Source organism: Chelonoidis abingdonii, chromosome 3, assembly GCF_003597395.2.
Source record: "Chelonoidis abingdonii isolate Lonesome George chromosome 3, CheloAbing_2.0, whole genome shotgun sequence".
In the NCBI taxonomy this organism is placed as follows: Eukaryota; Metazoa; Chordata; order Testudines; family Testudinidae; genus Chelonoidis; species Chelonoidis abingdonii.
Window position 1 is genome coordinate 183,104,671 of NC_133771.1, and position 25,101 is coordinate 183,129,771.

Below are 25,101 nucleotides of genomic sequence, written 5' to 3' on the forward strand. Positions count from 1 at the left end.
GGGAAGGAATTTTCCTCCAGGGCAGATTGGCAGAAGCCCTGGGGGGGTTTCGCCTTCCTCTATAGCATGGGGCATGGGTCACTTGCTGGAAGGTTCTCTGCACCTTGAAATCTTTAAACCATAATTTGAGAACTTCAATGGCTCAGACACAGGTTTGACACAGATGTGGGTGGGTAAGATTCTGTGGCCTGCATTGTGCAGGAGGTCAGACTAGATGATCATAACGGTCCCTTCTGACCTTAAAGTCTATGATTCTTAGCTACTTTTCTGTACTGCATAGCACAATGAGGGCCTGATCCTTAAACTGGCATTCCTAGTTTCTACTGTAATACAAATGATAACCAATTCTAATACAGCACTTGAGAAAAGAGTGACCGTTATATGAACTGCTCTCAAAGTGCAGTACAGAGCATAGCTGAGTGACCAGAGCCATCAGAAGGTAAGAAGACACATTTTTAGATTTCAGTCAGTCACTGTGGAACCACTTACACATATATCTTCATCTACACTATACAACAAATCCTGTTACCTGAACATTTGAATACAAGATTCAGCCTAATCCAGTTTAAAATGCTTTCTGTTTAGTTTGGACCAAACAGAAGTGTATTCATCACCTACACCAGGGGTGAGCCAACTTTTTGGCTCGAGGGCCATATCTGAGGGGGGGGAAATTGCATGCAGGGCCAGGGCAGAGAGTGCGGAGTGCAGGAGGGAGTGCAGGGTATGGGAGGAGGTGCAGTGTGCAGGAGGGGGCTCAGGACAAGGGTTGGGGCAGAGGAGGGTTGCAGGGTGTATGAGGGAACTCAGGGAAGGCGGCTGGGATGCAGAGTGCAGGAGGGAGCTCAGGGCAGAGGTGCAGGGAGGGGTGCGGCATGCAGCAGGGGGTTGAGGTGCAGGGGGGTGCAGGGTGCAGCAGGGGGCGCAGGGCAGGGTGCAGGAGGGGCCTGGGCTCTGACCCAGCACAGCTTACCTGGATTGGCTCTGGGGTGGCAGCGGCATGCACCAGGGCCAGGGCTGGCCTGGCCCCACACCTCTCACAGAGCCCTCTGCCTGCCCGCCCACCCCCTGGCCTACATACTATTGCAATCGTCTTTGTATGAAATATGCCTTATGAGACATCATTTGAAAACTAACAACTTTGTCAATAATACCATGGTGAAATATATGTATCGGTATTATATGAAAGTTATGAATTACCCCCATATGACATTATTAGCACAAGTTCAAAACCAGAAAGCTCTGCCTAGGCAAAAGCTGATAAACAAGCCTATCCTCAACAACGGAAAGTATGTTTACCTCAATTTACATATAAGCAGTAAATAGGTCCTTGAAACAGCAAGAGGAGGAAATGGTACGAAACGGAAAGAACAGTTTGGATTTCAGCAAACAGAAGTGGAGAAAATAAAAGAAGCATGAAGCCTCTTCACCATCAGACTCCATGTCTCCTTCTTTACTGCTAGAATAAACTTTACTTTGAAGGGTAACCCTCAAAAGAATCCACTTCAAAGGTTCACTGGACTATAAAAGAAAATGGCAAAGAACCCCTATTATAAGCATAAGTCCCAATTCTGAACCTTAGCATCCAAAATGTGGGTGCTTGCATGAAACCTCCAAGCTTAATTACCAGCTTAGATCTGATAGCGCTGCCACCAGCCAGAATTCCCAGTGTCTGGGCCCACTCTCGGTCCTCCCAAACCTTCCCTGGGGACCCCAAGACTCAGATGCCCTGAGTACACAAAGGAAATAACCCCGCGTCCCTTTCTCCTCTCTTTATTTCCTCCCCAGCTTCCCTCCGGATGGCACCCTGGACGATTCACCTGTTCACATTAAGTCCTGAAATGAAACACGAGAGATCAAGTTTCTTTCACCCTCAGTCAGAGTCCCTGCAAGGTAAGCTTTGAACTCTGACACCAAAGAGATTTCCCCCTCCCAATCTTTCTCTGAGAGAGACCGTACCCTGGCCGAGATTCCTATACCCCTGCCGCCCTCAACTAGAAAAGGAAAATCCAAACAAGTTTTTAAAAGAAAGCTTTATTAAAAAAGAAAGAAAAAAGACATAAAAATGGCTTCTCTCTATCAAGGTTGACAATATACAGGGCGTCAATTGCTTAAAAGAAAAGAAATAAACAGGCCTTATCCAAAAAGATATACAATTTAAAAACATTCCAGCAAACTACACACAGAAATACAAAAACAATATAAAAACCCTATGTCTTCTACTTTGTACTTACCTTGGAAACAGAAGATTAGAAAATTCTGAAGGTGAGAAGCTCGCTCTTCTCGAACGAGAGAGAGCCACAGACCTCAGAGCCCGGACAAAAGACACACACCCAAATTTCCCTCCTGAGCTTTGGAATTTTTTTCCCCGGGGGATTTTTTCCTGATTGGTCCTCTGGTCAGGTGTGTGGTTCTCTTTGTTAACTCTTTACAGGTAAAAGAAACATTAACCCTTAGCTATCTGTTTATGACAACCCCAAGTTGTCTCGCTTTCACCTAACAAGACAAAGGCACCAGCACCTTCAGGCCTCTCTGAGAGATCCTGACTGAGGGTATGTCTACACTGGTAAGTTTCTGCACCACAACTTGTACCATTTTTATTAAAACACTTGAATTAAACCCCTGTTGCATGTCCATACTGTGCACCATGTGACCTTGGAGTGCATCCACATTAGCAGCTCTTGCAATGGCAAAGACAGCAGTGCATTGAGGTTGCTATCCTACTGTGGCCACAACCATAGTCTTTTGTAACACACTTCACTAGTAGAGGACCCCCTCTGTGCATGCCCTGTAGGCAGAGACTACACATGAGGGCTTAGGCTCTAGACACCCTGGTTTACCTTCCATACATAGGCGCTGACTTATTTTTCCCCAGTGGCCGCTCCACTCCCACTCTGCCCCATTCCACCCCAACCCTGAGGCCCTGCCTTCACTCTGCCTCTTCCTGTCCCTGCTCCACCCTCTCCCTATCTCTTCCTGCCCTCGTTCCACTCATTCCCTTGAGGCCCCATGCCAGCTGCCGAACAGCTGCATGGCAGCCCAGCTGAACAGCTGTGGGTGTTGACCACCCTCACTATTTTTTTCCATGGGTGCTTGAGCCCTGGAGCACCCACAGAGTCAGTGCCTATGCCTGATTCTCTCCTCACTTGTAGCAGTGTAAATCACGAACAACCCCAATGAAACCAATGGAGTTTCATTAATTTTATACCAATGTACCACAGATGGTTCACCAGCCTGGGAATCAATCTAATGAGTGGCGCTGTGATTCACCAGCAGATATAAACCCAATCTGACAAGCCAGAGAAGGCATGTCACACTGGCACTGCCAGCAAGAATCTGAAACACACTTCTTGAGTTGAAGAGGGTACTAAGCAGGGATGAGTCTAGCAGGCATAGCTATACTGGCAAAGGTGCTGTAGTGAAAACAAGACCTGCATTAACCATGATTTTGGGCAGTTAATTTCCCTTGTTTCTTGAGGAAGAAGTGTGTGTGTGTGTGTGGGGGGGTGACTGGAGGGCACCTGTGGCATGGGAATGATCTGCCACTTTAGCTACCAGCTCTGCCCTCCTTCTGGGTAGGGCTGGACACGCCATGGGAAGAAAAGAGGATGGTAACTGATGGGCTGTGAGAAGCACATCTACCAGCTGGAGGCAGCAAGAGGAATAGCAGGAAGCCCTAGACTTTGTATCTACCTCAGGGAGCTAGTGTAAAGGAAAGGGGGTCTGCACAGCCCTCTGAAGTACAGGAGTACTGCTGATGTGTGGAATGGCCCATTCACTTCAGTGATGCTCAGATGAATTAGGATGCTCCAGAGAGATGAACAATCTAACACAATAGCTCTGGGTGTGAAATGACCCGTTCATCTCAATAGGAGTTCCCCTCTACCTCTGTTTCAGTTGTGGAACACCATTGTTCAAGGTAATCTCACTATGCATGTCAGTTTTAGATCAACTGGAATATTAAAATTTTCTTTTTATTGGGGGGGAGACAATATCTGAGGAACGGCTGAACCAAATTATTCCAAATTTGTACCATTGTCCCTGTTGTGGCATACATAATCTCATTATGCATGTGGATTTTAGAGTACTTTGAAAACTAAAAGACGCTCATAATGCAGGGGGAGGACATATGTTGGGAACCTCTTGATCAAATGACCTAAATTTGCACCATAAATTCTACCCCAGTCCCTGAATAGCTTTTTAATTACTGCTTCCCCAAAAGGAAATTGGGTGGTGAAAATTATCCACAATTGATCCCAAGAGAGTAATATCAGGTTCAGAGCCGTAGTCTGAGCCCCAAGTATGTGTAAAAAGTTGTAGGAGGCAGGGCAACCCAGGTGAGCAGGGTCTCACCGCTACTGATCGGGCTGGTCTTCTGCAGACAAGATGGATCCCAGCCTGCGCTCCCTCTCCTTGACCACCCCTAACCCTGGCTGGAGCAGTGGAGCTACTCCCAGAGGCTGCTGGAAGAAGGGCCCCAGCTGCAGCAAGGCCAGAGGCCACAAAAGTTGAACAGCTGCTAAGCAAATAACACAGCTGTCTACTAGCTGATCAGTGGGGGCAGGGCTGCCCAGGAACTACTGATCCCTGGCTGGGGCTGCAGCTCTATTGCCAGTGGGTGCTAAGTGCCTGGAGCACCAAGGATTTGGCACCTATGCTTCCATATTTCCCCTTCAAGGTGAAAGTATTTTGCTCTCCCAAAGGGCAGAATGTGTGAAACACCCACACAACAGTTGCTTCCTTAAAAAATAAAAATTGAGAGAGAATCAGATGAAAACAGAAGAAACAATTCACACAGCATATCTCCTCTGAATATTTTACAGGACCCAGAAAGGCAGTGTCACTTAGCTTAGTTACAGAGGAGAAATGAGACACGTAACGTTTTCCTGAGCAATTTCCTTCTCTGAGCTCTTTGGTCTATGTAACAACCTTGCTCTGCTCTATGCAGACAAAGAGAGCTGGTGTACCTCATATCTAATCCAAGATTGGGTACGCCCCATTTTCCAGCCCAGGTTTCTCCAGATTCAGACATCCATAGCAACAGCCGGAGAGATGCTTCAGGAAATCTGTCACTGAGAAGACAGGCCCTTTAACAATGATTAAAAAAACTGCTATTCAAATACTTAATCACCATTTGCCTTCCACAAAAACTTGGGTCTGACTGGCAGGGTTGGGTCCAGGCACCAGCCAATCAAGCACGTGCTTGGGGCGGCACCTTGGAGCAGGGCAGGACAGGGCGGCGCTCGGGTTTTTTGTTTTTGTTTTTTGTTTGTTCGCGGGCCGGCGCTGCGGTGGCTTTTTAGTTTGTTTTTGTTTCGGAGTGGTGGCACTTCGGGGGCGAGGTATTCAGTGCTGCGCGGCACTCGGGGGAGCGGGCCTGGCGGCGCTCGGAGGGGCGGGGGCTGGGTGGCACGACGCATTGGGGCAGGTTTCGGTGGCGTCGGGGGCGGGGGCTTGACTGTGTCGGGGGGCAGGGCTTCGGCGGCGCTCGGGGGGGCCAGGGCTTGGGCAGCGCGGCACTCGGGGGGGGGCTTGGGCGACATGGCACAGCGCTCAGAGGGTCAGGGGCTTGGGCGGCGCTCAGGGTGGGGGTGTTACGGGAGGGTGGCGCTCTTTTTTTTTTTTGCTTGGGGTGGCAAAAAAATTAGAGCCGGCCCTCCTGACTGGGTTCAGTTTATTCAGGACTCTGTTTAAAACCTTTTGTGCCTCAAGTTTTCCCTTGCCTGTAAGTAGATGCTAGACACTCTTTCATGATGAGCTTAACTGAAAATCTGAAGGCAGGGCAGGAATGATGTCAGCATGCAATAGCCCTAGGGAGCACAGGGGCAGGGCAGGCACAGGAGTACATGGTGGGATGAAGTGCATGGATTGCCACTCTGCTCTCCACATTGCCAGCTCAGCTAGTTAGTCTGCTGGTGTTTATAAAATGCAGGACAAAAAAAATACTTCCATCTCCCTAATCACAGCATGATACAATGATGTTACATTGCACTATCATAACATCATATCTGTCTCACAGAATATTACTTTTTCCTTTTTTAAAAAATAGTCAAAAGAGTAAATGTTTTGCTATTCCCAGTGTACATACAACCATTTCAGTCCCAGGATATTAGAGAGGCGAGGTGGGTGAGGTAATATCTTTTATTGGACCACCTTATGTTGGAGAGAGAGAGAGAGAGAGAGAGAGAGACATTTTTGAAACACACAGAGCTCTTCTTTAGGTCTGGGAAAAGTATTCCAAACATCACAGCTAAATGCAAAGTAGAACAGATTGTTTAGCATAGATAATATTTTCATCCTCTGGACTGATAGCTCCCTCATAGATTTCCAACACAACTTCAACCACCACTTGTCCATTAAACTCTTTCTGGAACACTCCCACACTAGCATCAACTTCCTAGACACCACAATCAGCTTCAAAAACTGAACCCTAGGGACAATTATCATATACCAGAAACCTATCGATCATCACACCTACCTTCATAGATCAAGCAACCACCCCAAATACCCCAATAAATCTGTTATCTATAGCCAGGCACTTAGATACCATTGAATATGCTCCAATGAAAAAGTCTGGGATATATACCTTAAGTCACTTAAATCTGACTTCAACAAAAAAGGACACTCCACCAGAGAAATTGATTGTATCATGCAACCTGCCATTCAAAAACCCCGAGACACCCTGCTTCAATACAAAAATAAAACCTTCTCTGACTGCACATCTCTAGTTGTCACCTACCACCTGACACTGGAACCCAGAGGGGGTATCATCAAACAACTACAACACATACACAATGGAGACCCCATCCTGAAATAAATCTTTCCTAAACTCCCTCTTCTGGCCTGCAAATGATCCCCCAACCTGCCAAGCTCATCATCAGAAGCAAGCTCCTCACAAACCAGGACACACCAAGTCAAAGCAGATGCAAAAACAGATGCAAAACCTACACACATATCTCAACTGTTACAATGATCAACACCCCTCACAACACAACTTTCAAGATCTATAGATCTTTCACATGCCTATCACAACATGTTGTGTACCTCATCCAGTGCACTTAATGCCCCAACAACAACCACGTGCATGAATCCGGACAATCACTACAGTCTCGAATGAACTCAGACAGGAAAATTATAAAAGATCAAAAACACCCTATCACCTGTGGGTGAACACTTTTCACAGAGAAATCACTCTATATCTGACCTGTCAGTTCTCATCCTCAAAGAAAACCTGCCAAACACTTTCAAAAGATGAGCCTGGGAGCTTAAATTCATAACTCTGCTAGACAGGAAAAAACATGGACTGAACAGAGATACTGGATTTATGGCTTATTACAGCAATCTATAACTCATTAGCCCTCTCTGTTTGTCTTTTGACTGCAGAGGTGTTATGGGCTACTCTATTTTGAATAGCCCCTTACAATATGTGCTAAGTACTTATGCTAAACAATATGGTGGTGGTGTTCCCCAAGGGTCAGTCCTAGGACCAATCCTATTCAACTTATTCATAAATGATCTGGAGAAAGGGGTAAACAGTGAGGTGGCAAAGTCTGCAGATGATACTAAACTACTCAAGATAGTTAAGACCAAAGCAGATTGTGGAAGAACTTCAAAAAGATCTTCAACAACTAAGTGATTTGCGGCAACAAAAATGGAAAATGAAATTTAATGTGGATAAATGTTAAAAGTAATGCACATTCGAAAAAATAACCCCAAACTATACATACATATGATGGGGGCTTAATTTAAGCTACAACGGTCAGGAAAAGATCTTGGAGTCATCGTGGAATAGTTCTCTGAAGATGTCACACAGATGCAGAGGCGGTTCAAAAAAGCAAACAGATGTTAGGGATCATTAAAGAAGGGGTAGTACTAAGACTGAGCATTATATCTACTATATAAATCCATGGGTACACCTACATCTCGAATTATGTGTACAGATGTGGTCATCCTCACCTCAAAAAAAGTATACTGGGCACTAGAAAAGTCAGAAATGGCAACTAAAGATGAATTAGCGGTTTGGAGAGGATGCCTATGAGGAAAGATTAAAGCGCTAGGACTCTTCAGCTTGAATAAGAGGAGACTAAGGGGGATATGATAGAGGTATATAAAATCATGACGTATGTGAGAGAAAGTGGATAAGAGAAAAGTTATCTTATTATTTCCATAATACAAGACTTAGGGGTCACCAAATGAATATTAATAGGCGCAGGTTTAAAACAAATTAAACAGGGTTTCTCTTCCTGCAGGCGCACAGTCAACTTGTGGAACTCCTTACCTGAGGAGGTTGTGAAGACTAGGACCATAACAGCATTTAAAAGAGAACTGGATAAATTCACGGCGGTTAAGTCCATAAATGGCTATTAGCCAGGATGGGTAAGGAATGGTGTCCCTAGCCTCTGTTTGTCAGAGGATGGAGATGGATGGCAACAGAGAGATCACTTGATCATTGCCTGTTAGGTTCACTCCCTCTGGGGCACCTGGCATTGGCCACTGTTGGTAGATAGATACTGGGCTAGACAGACCTTTTGTTTGACCCAGTACAGTCGTTCTTATATTATGTAACGTATTCCACCACGCATTTAGCTGTGATGATTGGAATACCTATCCCAGACCTCAGAGTGGTAGCCCTGTTAATCTGTATCAGCAAAAAGAACATGGAGCACTTGTGGCACCTTAGACACTAACAAATTTATTTGGGCATAAGCTTTTGTGGGCTAAAAGTGGGTTTTAGTCCATGAAAGCTTATATGCAGATAAATTTGTTAGTCTCTAAGGTGCCACAAGTGCTCCTCATTCTTTTTTCCAATATCTGAAGAAGAGCTACCTCTATATGGCTCGAAAGCTTGTCTTTCTCCAACACAAGTTTGTCCAATAAAAGATATTACCTCACCCACCTTGTCTCTCTTGCTATTCCCAGACATACTGAAAGGGGGCGGTGACCTTTTACAAAAATGTGAATTTTTACACCATTTAATCTGAAATGCCATGCAGATGCCATAATCCACGCATCTGAAACACAAGCAAATAATTTAAGAAGTTAATGACACTAAAAAAGATGGAACAAACTATTTCCACTTCTTTGATTTTGCTAAATTCCACTTTAATCATCCACCAACTGTGCATTAGTCTATGGATCAGATTTGCCTCCTTTACTAGTTTAATAAGGGTACAATTCAGTTTCCATGGAATTTTGTTTGATTCATACTGCAAGTGAGATGAGAATCAGGACCTAAATCTCTATCTAATCTAGAACACAGGTGTTAAAAATGATTTAGCCTTGAATTGGTTTTAAATAAGGTAGATTACATCTGCCAAAACTTTGTTAATGCAGATTTAAGACTCCTCAGTGGACCTTCCAGATGAGCTAAATTTAAATCTCTGAAAACAAGGGAAATGAAAGAATTAAGTCACATGCCACCCCTGCAATGCAAAATCAATCCTGCCCCGTGAGTGATGCCCCAGCACACCAACAATAAATGTACTAGCACTCTACTCTCAAAGATGTTACAGAACACTTGTGGAATAGAGCACATGAACACTTGGAGGACAAATTTTAACATCCTCTCTTTACTAAGGCAAAACTTAGTGTAGTGCCACATCCTGCGGGCAGGGGTCATCAGCAACAAGGAACCTCTGTACTTTATTCAATGAGCCTCTACTGCCTGAACTAAAAGACCCATCTTTTTAAGCCAAGTCTGCAAACATTCATCAACCTCTGCAGCCAACTCATCTCCAGAGGGGTACACAGTACACCGAGCTGATGTGAGTTACACTGGGTTTAGGTCAGGTATAGCAACCATCAGTGACCTACACACGGCCTACACGCAAACACTGAGGCTAGTCTACACAAACCACACCAGATCTGCGAAATGTTATCACCCCTTCATGCTTGGCCAGAGCATTTTTTCTGAGATATTTCCTTCTCTTGCCCTCACTAAGCACGGGAAACCAGATATATATGTCAACAGACTGCTGACAATCCCAATGATAAGAAGACACCTGTGTTCACCTCTGCAAACATAGCCTACAATACTCAGTACTACCATGAGGCATATTTGATCTCTCAAGGTACTCATACACGTCTCTTCATATCACAGTCATCATTCTGCCATGCTAATACAGCTGCGCATAACACAATGAATATAGCTGGAATGCATGCAGATAAATGCTGGAATTCAAATCTGTGGCATACAACAAAGATAGTGGCACATTCTTTTAGTCCTTCATAACTACTTATGATCGATATCTTAACTCAGTTCATGCAAAGCATACTGAGAAGAAGTGACTGCACACCAGGAGATCAGCTTATAGCCTGAAAACCTAATGCAGCTTTTCTCCCCCCAAACATGCACACACACACACTCATAGATAGGGCTGCACAGCAGGAGAGAAGGAGTGCAGGAAGGCATGTGGACCATAAGCAGGATTGGCCTTTTGGGGCCTCATTATGTTATAAAGATAGCGTAACACTGTTGCAAAAAAATGCAAATATAATTTTGAGATGTACTAGCAGGAGTGTTCTAAGCAAGAAATAAATAATTCTCCCGCTCTACTCCGCACTGACCTATAAGGGAAGATTGAAAACATTGGATTTCTTTCATCTGGAGAAGACTAAGAGGTGACATAATAACTGTTTTTAAGTACATAAAAGGTTGTTACAAGGAGGAGTGAGAAAAATTATTCTCCTTAACCTCTGAAGATAAAACAAGAAGCAATAGGCTTATATTGCAGTAAGGGCAGTTTATGTTAGACATTAGGAAAATCTTCAAACTGTGAGGGTGGTTACGCACTTGAATAAACTGCCTAGGGAGGTTGTGGAATCTCAATCACTGGAGATTTTTAAGAGCAGGCTAGACAAACACCTGTCAGGGATGGTCTAGATAATACTTAGTCCTGCTTTAAGTCCAAAGGTCTGGACTGGAGGACCTCTCGAGGTCCCTTCCAGTCCTACAATTCTATGATTCCAAAAGGGTTGAGAAAATATTTTTTACGTGTGGCAGGACTAGAGCCGAGTCAATCAAGTGTGAACCCAAAGGAAATGCTCCTCATGTCAGTCATTTGTTTGTTGTATGGTGGAAAAGCAACTTCCAGTGGCTAAACATACATGAATTTAGAAATCATTAAGTGCAAAAAGCTAGCATTATTGCAGTGCTAAGTCTTGTTATCTTAGTATAATACAGTCAAGAACTTCAAACCCAAAGATTTCCCTTGCAATGTTAACATCCTCTACATTTTATATGGTATACTCTAATAAACAGTAACACACTAAGGTTCAGATTTAACCAGAGTTAGGAGTTATGGAAAGTATTACATTTCTGCAACATGGTCAAGTTAACTTAACTACCGTAACCTTATATTTTGAAATTTCCTGACTTTTGAGTCCTAGATCTCATAAACTTGATGTTGCATATGTTTTGGCATTTAATTTCCTAGGAAATTTTAAAGGGGAAAAAACAAAGAAAATCTGTTAGTAATTGGATTTTTCACCTTACACTTTGCTGGACTGTCTCAGTTTGAAACAATGACATTTCAAAAACCAAAAGTGAACGATATTTTTTCTCATTGAAACAATCATACCAAAATCCTTCACCAGCAAAAAGGAAGCTGTTTTAAACTGTCTTCCAGTTAATCCAAAATGATATTTTCCCTACAAAGGGCACTATTTTGCAGGTCTGCCTATACAGGAAGCTCTTTGCTAATCCTCAACAAACAATATTCACCAGTCATCCCACCAGTACAGCAGGGAAGGCAACAGAATATCAATGATAGCAACATTTAGTGACTGGGCTTTGAGGAGAGGAGTTTTAAGTTTGCCCAAGACAACCCCAAAACAAAATTTGACATACCAAGAGCTGGTTGTTCCAATACCTGTAAAAAAAGCCCATGGATTCTGTAAGGGGGAGGAGGGGGCGTAATTTTTTACCACATTGTTAATACCAACAAAATAGTCCAGTTCTACACCATACATATAATTGCTGCCATTTACGTTCATCATTTTAAGGCAACTCCATTGCATTCCAAAGTCAGCGTGGGAAGAAGCTGTGGGAAGAGAAACTCAGAGGTGTGAGGACCACACAGCCAACAACAAGCAGAAGACACGACTCACATTGCTGCTGCTGGAAAAATTTGTTCTGCTATCTGGGCTGTCAGGTTTTCCTGGCCATTCCATTTTTGGACCATTAAAAATTAGACTTCGGGGGTGGGGGGAGGGAGTTAACTTACCAGAGTCTTCCTAGGGCCAGATCCTACAAAACTGCCAGCAATTTTGCACACATGAGCTGGAGGAATAGATAGCCAGGGTACGCAAATGCCACTGGAGAAAACAAGCCAAAGGTACTTGGGGGCAAAATGAGAAGTGCCAGCCTGGAGGGCCCCAGTACCAGCTGGAAGGAGAGAGAGAGATGAGGGTTACACAGCTGGTGAGAACAGGACAGACATATACGGTGCGGTGAACAGTTAAAGAGCACCCAAAACTGGCTGGATAGGGAGAGGTTCCCAGGAGCTGCAAAGGAAGCACCGCTGGAAGGACAGAATGCCAGTGTGACACAGAATATACTCCGTTCCTCTCCCCCTCCCCCCAAATTTGCTCCCAGTAGCTGTGGGCAAAGAGCATGCACAACTTGTCATGCCAATAATAAAATCACTTTGCATTACTGTTGTTACATGCATGGCTGAGGTTAAAGAGCCAAATTCCAATGTGAAACTGCAGAACTGGAATTTATTTGCAAACTGGACACCATCAGATTAAGCCTGAATAAAGACTGGGAGTGGTTGAGTCATTACTAAACCTAAACCTAATTTCCCCCTACTGTTACTCACACCTTCTTGTCAACTGTCTGAAATGGGCCACTCTCATTATCACTTCAAAAGTTATCTTTCCTCCCTTCTTTTAATTGAACTGTTAGACTGACCTCACACTAGGGTCCTCAACTCCCATCCTTTCGTGTTTTTATACCTGCTCCTGTATCTTCCACTCCATACATATGATGAAGTGGGTTCTAGCCCATGAAAGCTTATGCCCAAATAAATTTGTTAGTCTCTAAGGTGCCATAAGGACTCTTTGTTGTTTTTGCATCATCAGAAAGTACTCCTGGCTAGGCCAGGAGTGAGAACAGACACTTAGCTGTGTATCAGGGCAGTGAACTTTATAAGTTCTCCCCAAAACCACCACCCCATGATCCCACTCCTCTGTGTGACAGGGGAGAAATAACCCCATACTATGTAGGAACCTGTCACTGAATGAGAAGAAGGATAACAACAATTGAAAGGTGGACAGAGGATAATAGCTCAAACACAATGAAGTCCAAAGCTGGACAAATATTTACCACCACCTCCGTTGTATATAGCACTTTTCGTCCATAGATCTCAAACCACTTTAGGAAGGAGCTCAAGACCATCATTCCCATTTAACAGATGGAAAAACTGAGGCAGAGAAAAGAAAATGACTTCCTCAAGGTCACCCAGCAAGAAGCTGAGTCAGGTATAGATCCTAGGTCTATGCACTAGAGTTTAATTAGTTTAATTTAGTGGCTTTCATTTCATTCAGCGATAAATGGGTGATATGTCTTTTTGCACGCTGGTAACCACTGCACATCTTGTCATGCCAATAACAAAATTCATTTTTCATTACTGTTAAGTGTGTGATTGCGGGTAAACAGCAACCGTTGCCCCATCATCAGAAAGCTTTTCCGGCTGGCCCAGGGGCGAGAACAGATTTTTCGCTGAGGGGCAGGCCGTTTCAATCAACACTCCCGTTAACCACCCAGGGCCGGCGCTTTCATTTAGGCGACTTAGGCAGTATGGGGGGGGCGGCGGCGGCAGGCGGCTCCGGGGGAGCTGCCGCAGTCGTACCTGTGGAGGGTCTACTGGTCCCGCGGCTCCGGTGGACCTGCCGCAGGCATTTCTGCGGACGGTCCGCTGGTCCCGTGGCTCTGGTGGACCTGCCGCAGGCATGCCTGCAGCAGCTCCACCAGAGCCGCGAGACCCACGCGCCGGGCGGCAAAATGGCCCAGCGTCTACGGCGCCAGAAACCCTGGTGCCGGTCCTGTGACCACCCCGCACTCCGGGGCATCCCCTTCCCTCCTGCACTGTCACAGAGGGGGCTCTCCTGCGAGCCGCCAGTGCTCTGCGCCCCGGAACCCGGAGTCAGCGCAGCCTGGGCTCCCCTGGCCCCGCCGGCTGCGGGCGCGGTGGCAGGGTCCCGGCAGCGCGGAGCCCCCACTAAGGGGAAGGGCTGGTTCCACCGGAGACTTTCTTCCCCTCTACAGGCACAAGGGTAAGAGGCCAGAAGCCCCCTGCAACCAACCCCCCTTCCCCGCCGCCAGGCGGCACCGCCAGCCCGCTCCCCTCCACCCCGCGCACGCCTCGCCGCCCTCTCCCGGCCCGGGAGCTCACGCACCGCTCCCGCTTGCTGCTGGCGGCGGCTGGAGCCAGGGCTGGGTTTGAAAGGGCCGCCACCCAGGCCGCGGCTGCCGGGCCTAGTCCCGCTGCGCAAGGGGAGAATCAGGAAGCGGCGGCCGGGCGGCCCCGGAAGGAACAAGCCCGGCGCCAATCCGCGGCCGGGACTGCGTGAGCTGCAGCTGGGGCGAGCGTGGCCCGACCGGCGCCGCCCCGGCTTTGGTTCCCAGGAGCCCCGTGGCCGGCGGCCCGGGCTGAGGGCTGAGTTCTTAGCGGCGCCGCCGGCAGTTCCGGCCTGGGGGAGGCTGTTGTGCTGTGCCCCCACCCCCACTGACCGCGGGAGCAGCTCGCCGGGACCGCGCTGCAAGGAGCCGTCACGAGAGGTGTCGCGCCCCGGACACCCTCCGTAAAACAAACGTTCCCCTCTGAAAGCGAACGCCCTGGAACTGCGATGGGAGCCCTGCTGTGCCGGGCAAGGCTGGGGGAGTGAGTTCCAGGAGAACTCACCGCTCTCCAGAGCCAGCCTGGATACCTGCTTCACCAGTGCGGCCAGCGCGCCCTGTTGAGCGCTTTCACTGTGGTCCAGTCTATCCCCTGTCCGTGGTCCAGTCTATCCTTCCTTGTCTGTATGTATGGAGTGCAATCCCAGTCCCCAGCAAGCAGATTCCAGCTGGCACCCTCCTTTGCCAGCCCCTGTTAACCTCACTATTGTTACTGACTTCAAGAGTGGAAAGAGTTTATTTGCAGTTATATGGTTTATGCAAAGTGTGGCTCAGGCAGGGCTGGTAAAGCCTTATTCATACTTTAGCCCAGGGGCGGGGCTGCTCGGGGAAGGTGGGGCAGTTTGCCCCAGGCCCTGGTCCCCACAGGGGCCCTCACAAGTCTATAGTATTCTATAGTATTGCAACTTTTTTTTATGGAAGAGGCCCCCAAAATTGCTTTGCCCCAGGCCCCCTGAATCCTCTGGGCAGCCCTGCCCAGGGGTGGGCAAAATGCATCTCAAGTGCTGGATCCAGCTCATCTAACATTTATGTCTGTCCCACCAGGCTTTCTGGCTGCCCCCTCATGATCTCCAGGCCATTAGAAGTCCCAGGAGCAGCAGGGTGGAAACCAGCTGATAGGTGCTGCAGGGGCTGTGCTTGCGGATGCAGGCAGCACATAGAGACCTGCTACCTCCTCTCCTCCCAAGGGAAGCACAGAGACAAGCAAGCAGCAGCTGGCCTGAGCCGCATGGGGCCCCAGGAAGCAGGCAGCCTGCCTGAGCCCTGCTGCTATGCTGGGCTGGAGCCGCCTGTAGTAAGCGCCTCCTGGCCAGAGCCTGCACCTCACATCCCCTCCCGCATCCCAGCCCCCTGCCCCAGGTTAGAACCCCTTCCTGCACCCAAATTCCCTCCCAGACCCTGCACCCCCTTCTGCACCCCAACCCCTTGTCCCAGGCTGAAGCCCACTCCTTCACCAAACACCCTCCCAGAGTCCACAGCCTTCACCCTCTCCTGCACCCCAACACTCTGCACCAGCCCAGAGCTCCCTCCCAGAGCCTGCACCCTCTCCATTAATATGGTAGAAACGTACAGCCTGTGATAACTTACTGTCAAAGTTAGAATCAGGACTCACAATTTGTCAGACCACTCTGTTTATTAGCACAGCGCTTCGCCAATAATATTCAGAATATGTGAGTGACCGTGCAAGGCCTAAACAGTCTTATTTATACAGATAAAAGAGCAGGAGTTAGACAAAAGAACAAAGAAAGCAAAAGACAGGAAAAACCACCTGTGACACAGCATGCATATCCCACTTCCTTACTGATTGGTATCAATCTAAGGCTAATACTTTTCCAATTGCCCTTAAACGGTGCAATTGTTCTATGCTAATGTCTGTGTTCCTGACACCTGGATTGCAACATTCCAACAATTTTGCTTAAAGGTGCAGACAACATTTCTTTAATTCTTTCTATTCTTACAATATAATTCATTCTACTTTCACATTACCAAAATTCATGGCGTGGCCCCCCTGTGAAAATTATTGCCCACCCCTGCCTTAGCCTAATCAATGTCTAAAAGATTCAGTTTTCCATTCAGCCACTAGATGTGTCTGTGTACTGTACAGCTGTAGTTCCACCCTAAGCAACACAGACAAAGCTGGAACTCAAGCTATGAGGAAGCTTATTCCTGAGGGCATTCTGCACCAAAAAATTTAAAATTCGGGGCACAGTATTTTAAAAATCTGCAAGTTTTATTTGTCAATATATAGATGCAGAAGCTCCAGCATGGCAGTGGGGAGCACAGGCCACTGGGATCACCCTGCAGCCTCCCACCCTGGGGACATGGACTCATTGATGAGGCTGCACCTGACCCTGACACAGCACAAGGCCTGAGCCTGCCCACAAACACCTTGGGGCCCTCACCCTCTGCGCCAGGGGCACCAGGTGTGGGACAGGCAGGCTCAACCAGGCAGGATCCAAGTGTGGAGGGGCTCAGTGTGGGGGGGGATCCAGGTGTGGGGTGAGAGGATTCTGTGTGGGACAATCTGGGTGCAAGCAGCTCAGTGGGCGGGGGGCTAGGTTTGGGGGAATCTCTATGCACAGAGACTCGGGGGGGCGGTTCTGGGTACAGGGGCTTCCAGGTGAAAGATGTTGGGGCTCAGCAGAGAGGTCTGGGTGTGGGAGCCTCAGCAGCGAGGTGGGACTGGTGGGGTGCCGGTCTCTGGGTGCAGCTAATTGGGGGTCAGTGGTGTGGGGGTCTGGATGTGGGGGTTCAGGGAGGTGGGGCTCATCGGGGTGGGGGTTTGAGTGCTGGGAGTTCAGTTGGGGGTGATCTGGGTGCAGGCATAGGGGTCTGGAGGCAGGGGTGCAGGAGTTGAGGTTCAAGGGTGTGAGGTTCAGGTATGAAGGGCTAGTGGGGTTCTAGGTGTACAGGGTGAGGCTTGGCGGGAGTTTCTGGGTATGGGAATTCTGGATGCACGGGGGTTGGATGGATGGGGGAGCAGCTCCCCATACAATGACCCCTCCTCTCACAGATGAGGAGCAATGGGGCCAGGAAGCAGTAGAGGATGCTGAGCTTTCTGAAGCTGGGGGAGATTTCTAGGGGTGGTCTGATACAGCCCCAGCCACTCCTTACAAGGGAAGAGGAAGTCCCATCCCCTCCTGCCTCCAGCCCAGCTGGGACTAGCAGCTAATCCTGGCTCAGGGTAGGAGCCACTGGCTAAGGTGTCCCCAGACGTGTAGTGATTTACCTCTCCACCAGCAGCTCTGGGTGCCTGAAATAATGTACCTGTGCAGCTAGAGAGCGGTGTGGGACTGGTTTTGCAGCTTCTCTTTGTTTCCATGTCAGAAAGTCATTTTTCTGCAGGGAAGCAAAGAAATCTGCAGGGGACATGAATTATGCACACTCACAGTGGCACAGAATTCCCCCAAGAGTAGAAGCTGTTTATCGGTAGTTGTTTAGTAACTGTTTCTTTTAATAAGTAATGTGATTCCATGCAAAGAGAGTACTAAGTACTTTAAGAAATGTATTAAAAATGCATTAACGTACATGAATACCTCTCCATTATATCAGCTCCCCACCCCAGAAGAAGTTTCTTTGCCAAGGCATGAGTTGGGAATCATTGTGAACACAACTCTTGAGTCGTTGTTAAGGAGAGGGAATAGTGCAGAATTGGTAGGCTTCTGTACAAATACGAACATCTGTCTAAAGCACTATTATGCTCAGAGATACTGGTCACTGCTTGGACCACAAACATCTTTGAGATTGAGTGTGTGCTCACCCTTCACTTAAGATAGTTGTAAGAAACATTTAAGGGACCAGATCTAAAAACTGGCATAAAATATAGAATCTTTCCAGAAACTAGCACAATGACCCAGATCCCCATGGGAAGGGGGTTTCCAGAAACTAGCACCATGGCCCTAATCCGCAGAAGATTCCATGGGGTATTGTGGTCAGGTGTGTGTGAAGCAGGGGTGAAAGTAACTTAAAGGACTTACCGGTATTTCAGAGTCCTTCAGAGGGAGCGTGGCCTCTACTGGAAGAGGCAGGGCCTTAAAATCCCCAGGCATTTTAAATCACCATCGGAAGGGGCGCCCAACTGCCGCCAGGGCCCCAGCCTCTGGCAGAGCTTTAAAGGGCCCAGGGCTCCACTGCAGTAGCGGCAGCCAGGAGCCCCTGACCCTTTAAATCACCACCAGAGCCCCGCCGCCGCTACCCCAGGGATCTGGCAGCGGGGTTCGGGTGGCGATTTAAAGGGCCCCAGGATAGCAGCAGCAGCTGGGGGCTCGGGCAGTGATTTAAAGAGCCTGGGGCTCCGGCTGCCACTATCACCCTGGGCCCTTTAAATCGTCCCTGGAGCCCTGCTGCTGGAGCCCTGGGGTAGAGGTGGTAAGGCTCCGGCAGCGAGTTAAAGGGCCTAGGGCGGTAGCGGCGGCCGAGCCCCTGGCACTTTAAATTGCTGCCGGAGCCCCGCCACCGCCTCCCCAGGGCTCCGGCAGGCTCTGGGGACAATTTAAAGGGCCCGGGGCAGTAGCGGCTATTGGAGCCATGGACCCTTTAAATCATCCCCGGAGCCCTGGGGAGGCAGAGGTGGGGCTCCAGCGTCTATTTTAAGGGTTGGGGTGGTAGCGGCTGCCGCAGCCCCAGACCCTTTAAATAGCCATTGGAGCCCTGTTGCTGCTACCCCAGGGCTCTGGGGACAATTTAAAGGGCTCGGCGTGGTAGCTGCAGCAGGAGTCCTGGGTCCTTTAAAATGCCGTCCAAGCCCCACTGCTGCTTCAGCCCCGCTGCCTCTTTCCCAGGCCCTTTAAATCGCCACCAGGGAAAGCCTCTCCACCCCGGTATAGTGCACCGGCTCTTGCTGGTATGCCGTACCGGGGCATTCCGGCTTACTTTCACCTCTGGTGTGAAGGAAACTGAGAACACACAGAACAAAGAGAGAGGCAGTGGCAAAAAGCAAGAAAGCCAAGCATTAGCCTGTGAGTGGAGTGTATGACTCTGGGTAATAGCTACAGAGAGAGCTTTTGGATATAGTGTTATCAGGGCCGGTGCAACCATTTACGCCAACTAGGCGGTTGCCTAGGGCGCCAAGATTTGGGGGCGCCAAAAAGTGGTGCCCCCAAAAAAATTTTTAAATGGTTGCAGCCGCTGCTGGTGGAGGGGCTGAGCTGCCAGCGGCAGCAGCTGCCTGCAGCCAGCTGCCCAAGGTGTCCGCGGAGTCCGTGCGCGCCGCCGCAGCCCACGCGCCAGAGGCGCCGCCCGCCGTCGGGAGCCGGCCTGCCGCAGCCCGGGGCCCCTCCCCCCCGAGGTCGGGAGCCGCGCCGCATCGGGCCGCCAGGGCGTCGTACCCCCCCCCGGGTCAGGAGCCGCCGTGAGCCCGGCAGCCAGGGCGCGCACCCACTCCGGGCGGACAGCCAGTGACGGCCCCGCCCGGAGCAGGAGCCCGCATCAGCAGCACGGGGCCCGCCCCCCCGGGTCAGGGGCCCTGCGCATCCCGGCAGCAGGACGCCCCCCAGCCCGGTGCAGGGAGCCGCCGGCGGCGACCTCGGCCAGCCCAGGGCCTCCGCCAGGGTTAGGGCCTAGCCCGCGCGACTCCGGCAGCCGGCGCCCCACGCCCCGGGGTCGGGAGCCGCCGCCGCAGCCCAACCAGCCCCCGGCGTGAGCCCCGCCGCACCCAGGGTGCCCCCGCCTGGGGGTCAGTGAGCTGCGCCGCAGCCCAGGCGCCCCCCCCCGAGGTCAGGGAAGCCACCGCGCCATCGCGGCCGCCAGGGTGCCCCCGGGGTCAGGGAGCCGCCGCCGCAGCCATGGGACGCCCCCCCGGGTAAGGAGCCGCAGCCCGGCGCCCCCCCCAGGGTCAGGGAGCGCCACAGCGACCGGCAGCCCAGGGGCCCCGCCCCCGGGGTCAGGGAGCGCCGCCGTGACCGGCAGCCCAGGGCACCCCTGCCCCGGGTCAGGGGCCGCCGCCGCGACCCGGCAGCCCAGGGCGCCCCCCGCCCCCGGGGTCAGGGAGCCGCGAGACCCGCGCGCAGGGCGGCGAAATGTCCCGGCGCCTAGGGCTCCAGAAACCCTAGCGCCGGTCCTGAGTGTTATCTAAAAAAGGATTAGATCTGCAAGCTAAGAACTGCTCCTTTTGTTCTTGGTTCCTCCTACATTTGGAGAAGCAGAACTTTGTACATACCTTGTAAATAAATAAGCTTCCACCAAAGAAAATTTCTACTCTAACTGGAATGTCCCCCAGGCCCCCGAACTATGGTGAGGCACTCAGGCTCCCAATAACTTAATGTCTGAGTACTTCGCAAGCTTTAATGTGTTTATCTTCACAGCACCTCTGTGAGGTAGGTATCGGAGGGGTAGCCATGTTTGCTGCTTTTTACAGATCCAGACTAAGAGTACTGTGGCACCTTGTAGACTAACAGACGTATTGGAGCATGAGCTTTCCTGGATGAATACCCACTTCATCGGATGCACGACATGCATCCGACAAAGTGGGTATTCACCCACGAAAGCTCATGCTCCAATACGTCTGTTAGTCCATAAGGTGCCATAGGACTCTTTGTTGCTCTGTGAAGTAGGAAAATCTATTACCCCCATCCCATGCATAGAGGATGGAAGTTCATTAATTTAAATGGAGGTTAGAGCCTGAATACTTTTGTGAATCTAGGCCTAACTGATTTGTCCAAGGTGACACAGGAAGCCTGTGGGAGAGTAGGGAATTGAACCCAACTCTTCAGCTAGCACCCGAATCACTGGGCTATTCTTCTTTACCCAATCCTCTTCCTCTCACTCAAGTCCTCTGCAAATGCCATGGCCTGTGCAGGATTTCTCTGTAGATCTTAGGCCATCCAGAAACTAGCAGAACTCCATCTTCTAGCTACGTTGTAGAGCTCAAACTCTAATCCTAAAATGAGGACACTTCATGGAGTATGTCTCTGCCCTGCTACCACCACATCCCACTTCCAGAAGAGGAGCAGCATGCACAGAGGGCCTTGTGTGGGCTGAAGACCAGGGTCCAATACACTGCAGAGCCAGCACTCCTCCTCCACCATCCACAACCAACAAGATCCACTGCTTTATGAAAGGAACAATGGCCTAGGATTAAGGCACTGTCAAAGGGTGGAGTTGCAGGAAGCTGGGGGGTTCAGTTCCTGGCCTATCTCACCTTGAAAGTCACTGATATCCTTTCAATTGACTTCAGGGGAATTTGGTTTAGGCCCTTATTCATTCTGTGCCTCACTTCCCACTCAGTAAAATGGGGATAATCATACTTACCTCACTAAAGTGCTGTCAGGATAAATTAATATTTGTGAGATGGTTAGATACCATTGTGGGGGGCATAGAAAACCATATAAATAAATACATATCCCTCCTTTCTCTTTGTAGAAGTAGAGAAGAGTATTTAGCTGTAAAGTCTTCAAGCAAGTTTATGTTGCTCCACAGCATGCAGACCAGGACTCATATTATTCTTCCCTATGACAATAAATATTTTCATTTTAACACTGGAAATACTGTCAACCTGACAGTGACCTATCTTAAAAGTATTATGATATATATTTCGCTGTGATCTCTGCTATATTTCAGTCCCTTTCTCGTTTATGTCTATTGATTAACATTTGATCAAAATGTGATAGAATCCACCACATGTGGAAAATTTAATGGGTGCTGGTTTGTAATAGGCGTAGCAACAATGTGGCAAAAAGGATATTACATTGAAACCTCCTTGCAAGTTCCCACTACTGTAAAAGGGCTTCTGTTTTGGACCATAAATATTTGTAGCTTGTGGTCATAACTACTCAGCCAGCCAAATCCAGGAATGGTAACTTCTTAAATATAACTGAGGTGTAATAATATTAAAAAATATGAATAATTCAAGTTTAAGTATTATTAATAAATATGAGTTTAACCATCTGAAATTAATTTAAACTGAGTACTCAACACCAGCACTCTCTTTCCATAAAGCTCACCTGACCTTTATAGTTTAGTTTTGGACTCCAAAGCTGCAGACACTTATGTACACACTTAACTTTATGCATGTCAATATTTCCATAGCCAGATCCTGAGCTGGTGTAAATTCACTTCAAGAGAGCGACAGCTTTACACAAGTTGAGGATCTGATCCATAGAACTCAATAGGACTACTCAGATGTTTAGAGAGAATCAAGTGGGTAAGTGTTTGCAAGATCAGGGCCTCACTTCAATGAGAGTTTTGTCTACATAAAGACTTGAGTAGAAACTGTGTAAGAACTCAATGTTAGGGAAATACCTGCTGACAAAGACAAGCCTATTGTAGTTTAACTGATTAATGTAATTTGCAACAATTCATGTTAGGAATTCTGGGACTGAACCTCAGCTAGTGTAAAACAATTTAATATGCTAATTTACACTAGTTGAGACTCTGATCCCTTTATTTGGCCCTTCCATTCCTTTATTTGGCCTCTCAATTATATCAGTGCAGCTCCATTGAAACCATCCTTTATGCCTCAACACACTACATAAGTATGTTCAGAGGTTATGTGAGTTCAATTAACTTGAAATATATGTAAACATTTGATCTGCTTAATTTTTTTAAATATTTGCAGTGAAAGTTTTGGATGAGACATAAATAATATATGTGTCATCCAGTTCCTTTGGTGCACTGCATTAGAATTCCTGTGTCTGAGTACATATCACAGAGCCAGCTTCCTTCACTTCTATTAATAGTTTGAAATTAGGTCACCATTCTTGTAAGAATGAGCTAAGTCTATACCACTGATTTTAGGAACGTTATCTTTATAAAAATGCTGGGGCTTTTTTCCACACTAACACTGTTTGGCACTGCAGCTTATCTTTAGTCAGTAATATCTGCTCTAGCAAATGTACTCCATCCTGGCAGGTTCTCTTATATTTGTTTACAGTGACCCCTGCTGCAAGAGATTAAGACAGACATCACTTTAAGCCTTTAAAATGTATAACAATTATTCTGATATTCAATTGAAAGTACCCTCCAGTAGTAAGATGAGGTAGAGTCTAAAATCTGGAAGTCCTCAGAACAGTTTGAATTAAAACTAATCTACTCATGTTGTTGTTTATTCTCATAAATATGTAGAATTTCCTTTCTAGTGCAAGGCAGCATAAGCACAAACTAAATTAGTTTTTTTGTAGAATGTTTGTTCTGTGTTATTGCTAACTTTCTTCTTTCAAGGGTTAGGCTTGACAGCACTGAAATCATTGGCAAAATTACCATTGATTTCAAGCCATAAACTTAATAAAGTATTAGTGCCTCAATTGAGGAAAGTACTTAAGTCGGTACTTAAATTCATCTCTGTTCAGGACAGCATTCAGACCCAGATTAAGCAAGGTACTTGAGCACATGCCTAACTTAAAACACGAGTGGTCCCATTGACTTCATTGGGACAGAAGAATTGTTATACCAATAAAAACTAGCAGGATCTTATTAAAGGGGACAAGACATTTGTCACATTTATTGTAAATACCAAAATAAAACATAACAGCAAACAACGTTGTTTGGCTACTTATTCCTATGATTACTTTTATGTATATATTCATTCATTCACACAATCATTCATACAAGTTCTGTATGGATATTATAGTTACCAGCCTAAAGTTGCTTGTGACAGAATACTGGCCAGGTACCCTGTACACAAGAGTGGAGCCGAGTCCGGGTCAGGTGCACCTGATGCTCCTGGAGGCTGGCAGCAGAACCATAGACTCAAAGTCCTCAGTCTTTAGAGTTCAGCTTTATAGGGATTTTTCCCTATGTTAGTTCATGGGAGTTGCTTCATTCTGCTGTTGTTAAATTAATCAGCAGGTGGCTGGCTCCATGTTGGCAGCAGAATGTTACCCAAAGTCTCTCATCTCACCCTTCTGTTTTTACAGGCTTTAGTCCTTCTGTTGTCTTTTGTCCTTTTCTTTTGGGTGGAATGGCTTTTACTTTGTTTAGGGGACTGTTGTCTAGGTCTTCAGTCCTTGGTAGTCTGAACTTTAATCTCATCAGGACAGGCGGGCGGAGGTGGATTTTTATCATCCATACATGCCTCATTCACACATCTAAACTAACTAATAAGATTACAGCAGGGTTTGCAAAAATGAAGGCTGGAGGAAGCTTTTACAAAGTGGAGTGAGTGTTTTAAAATGGGGTTTGAATTACAATATGGCAAACAGTGAACAGAAGTTACAATGTAGGCAAGTGTCGTGAATGGTGAACAGAAGTTACGTTAATAAAGTGAACAATTAAAAACAATTTCATTTATCAGTTCTACAGAATAAAATTAAAGTTAAGCACATGCTTAAATGCTGTCCTGAACAGAGATGCTTTCAAGTGTATGGGTTTAAATATGCTCAGCAGAGTAAAACTATTGTCCACCTGCTAGATATAATCTATGTATATGTTTTTCTTCAAATTTATATGCACATCAGATTTTTAAAAGCTATGTTAAAAGATAATACTTCACACACCTCGTCTCGCTGATATCCTGAGACCAACATGGCTACTGCATGTGTAAACCTGCCAGGTGGAGCCAGCAGCCACAAGGGGTAGGTTCAGTATCTAGGGATTCCTTTTCAACAATGCAACACAAAACTGGCTCAAGCCCCCACCCCGTGACTTAGGACATTTATATACCAACCCCTGGGCACCTCTAAGAGGCAATAATTCACCTCTCGCAAGCACATAGTCTGAGTGTAGCAACGCTTTTAATAAAAGGAGGGAAGTAACTCAGCGTTAATTTG

At 47.6% G+C, this 25,101-nt stretch overlaps 1 protein-coding gene across 1 annotated transcript in view; it reads right to left on the bottom strand.

Annotated features, from left to right (window-relative positions):
• Positions 1–14,479, bottom strand: part of SRBD1 (S1 RNA binding domain 1) — a 281,147-nt gene extending 266,668 nt beyond the window's left edge. Inside the window, exons 1-2 of the mRNA XM_075064368.1 lie at positions 14,398–14,479; positions 12,222–12,382 (exon numbers count right to left, since the gene is read on the bottom strand). The gene's annotated coding sequence lies outside the window, so the exon portion shown is untranslated. The remainder of the gene's footprint in view (positions 1–12,221; positions 12,383–14,397) is intronic.
• Between the last annotated feature and the right edge of the window lie 10,622 nt (positions 14,480–25,101).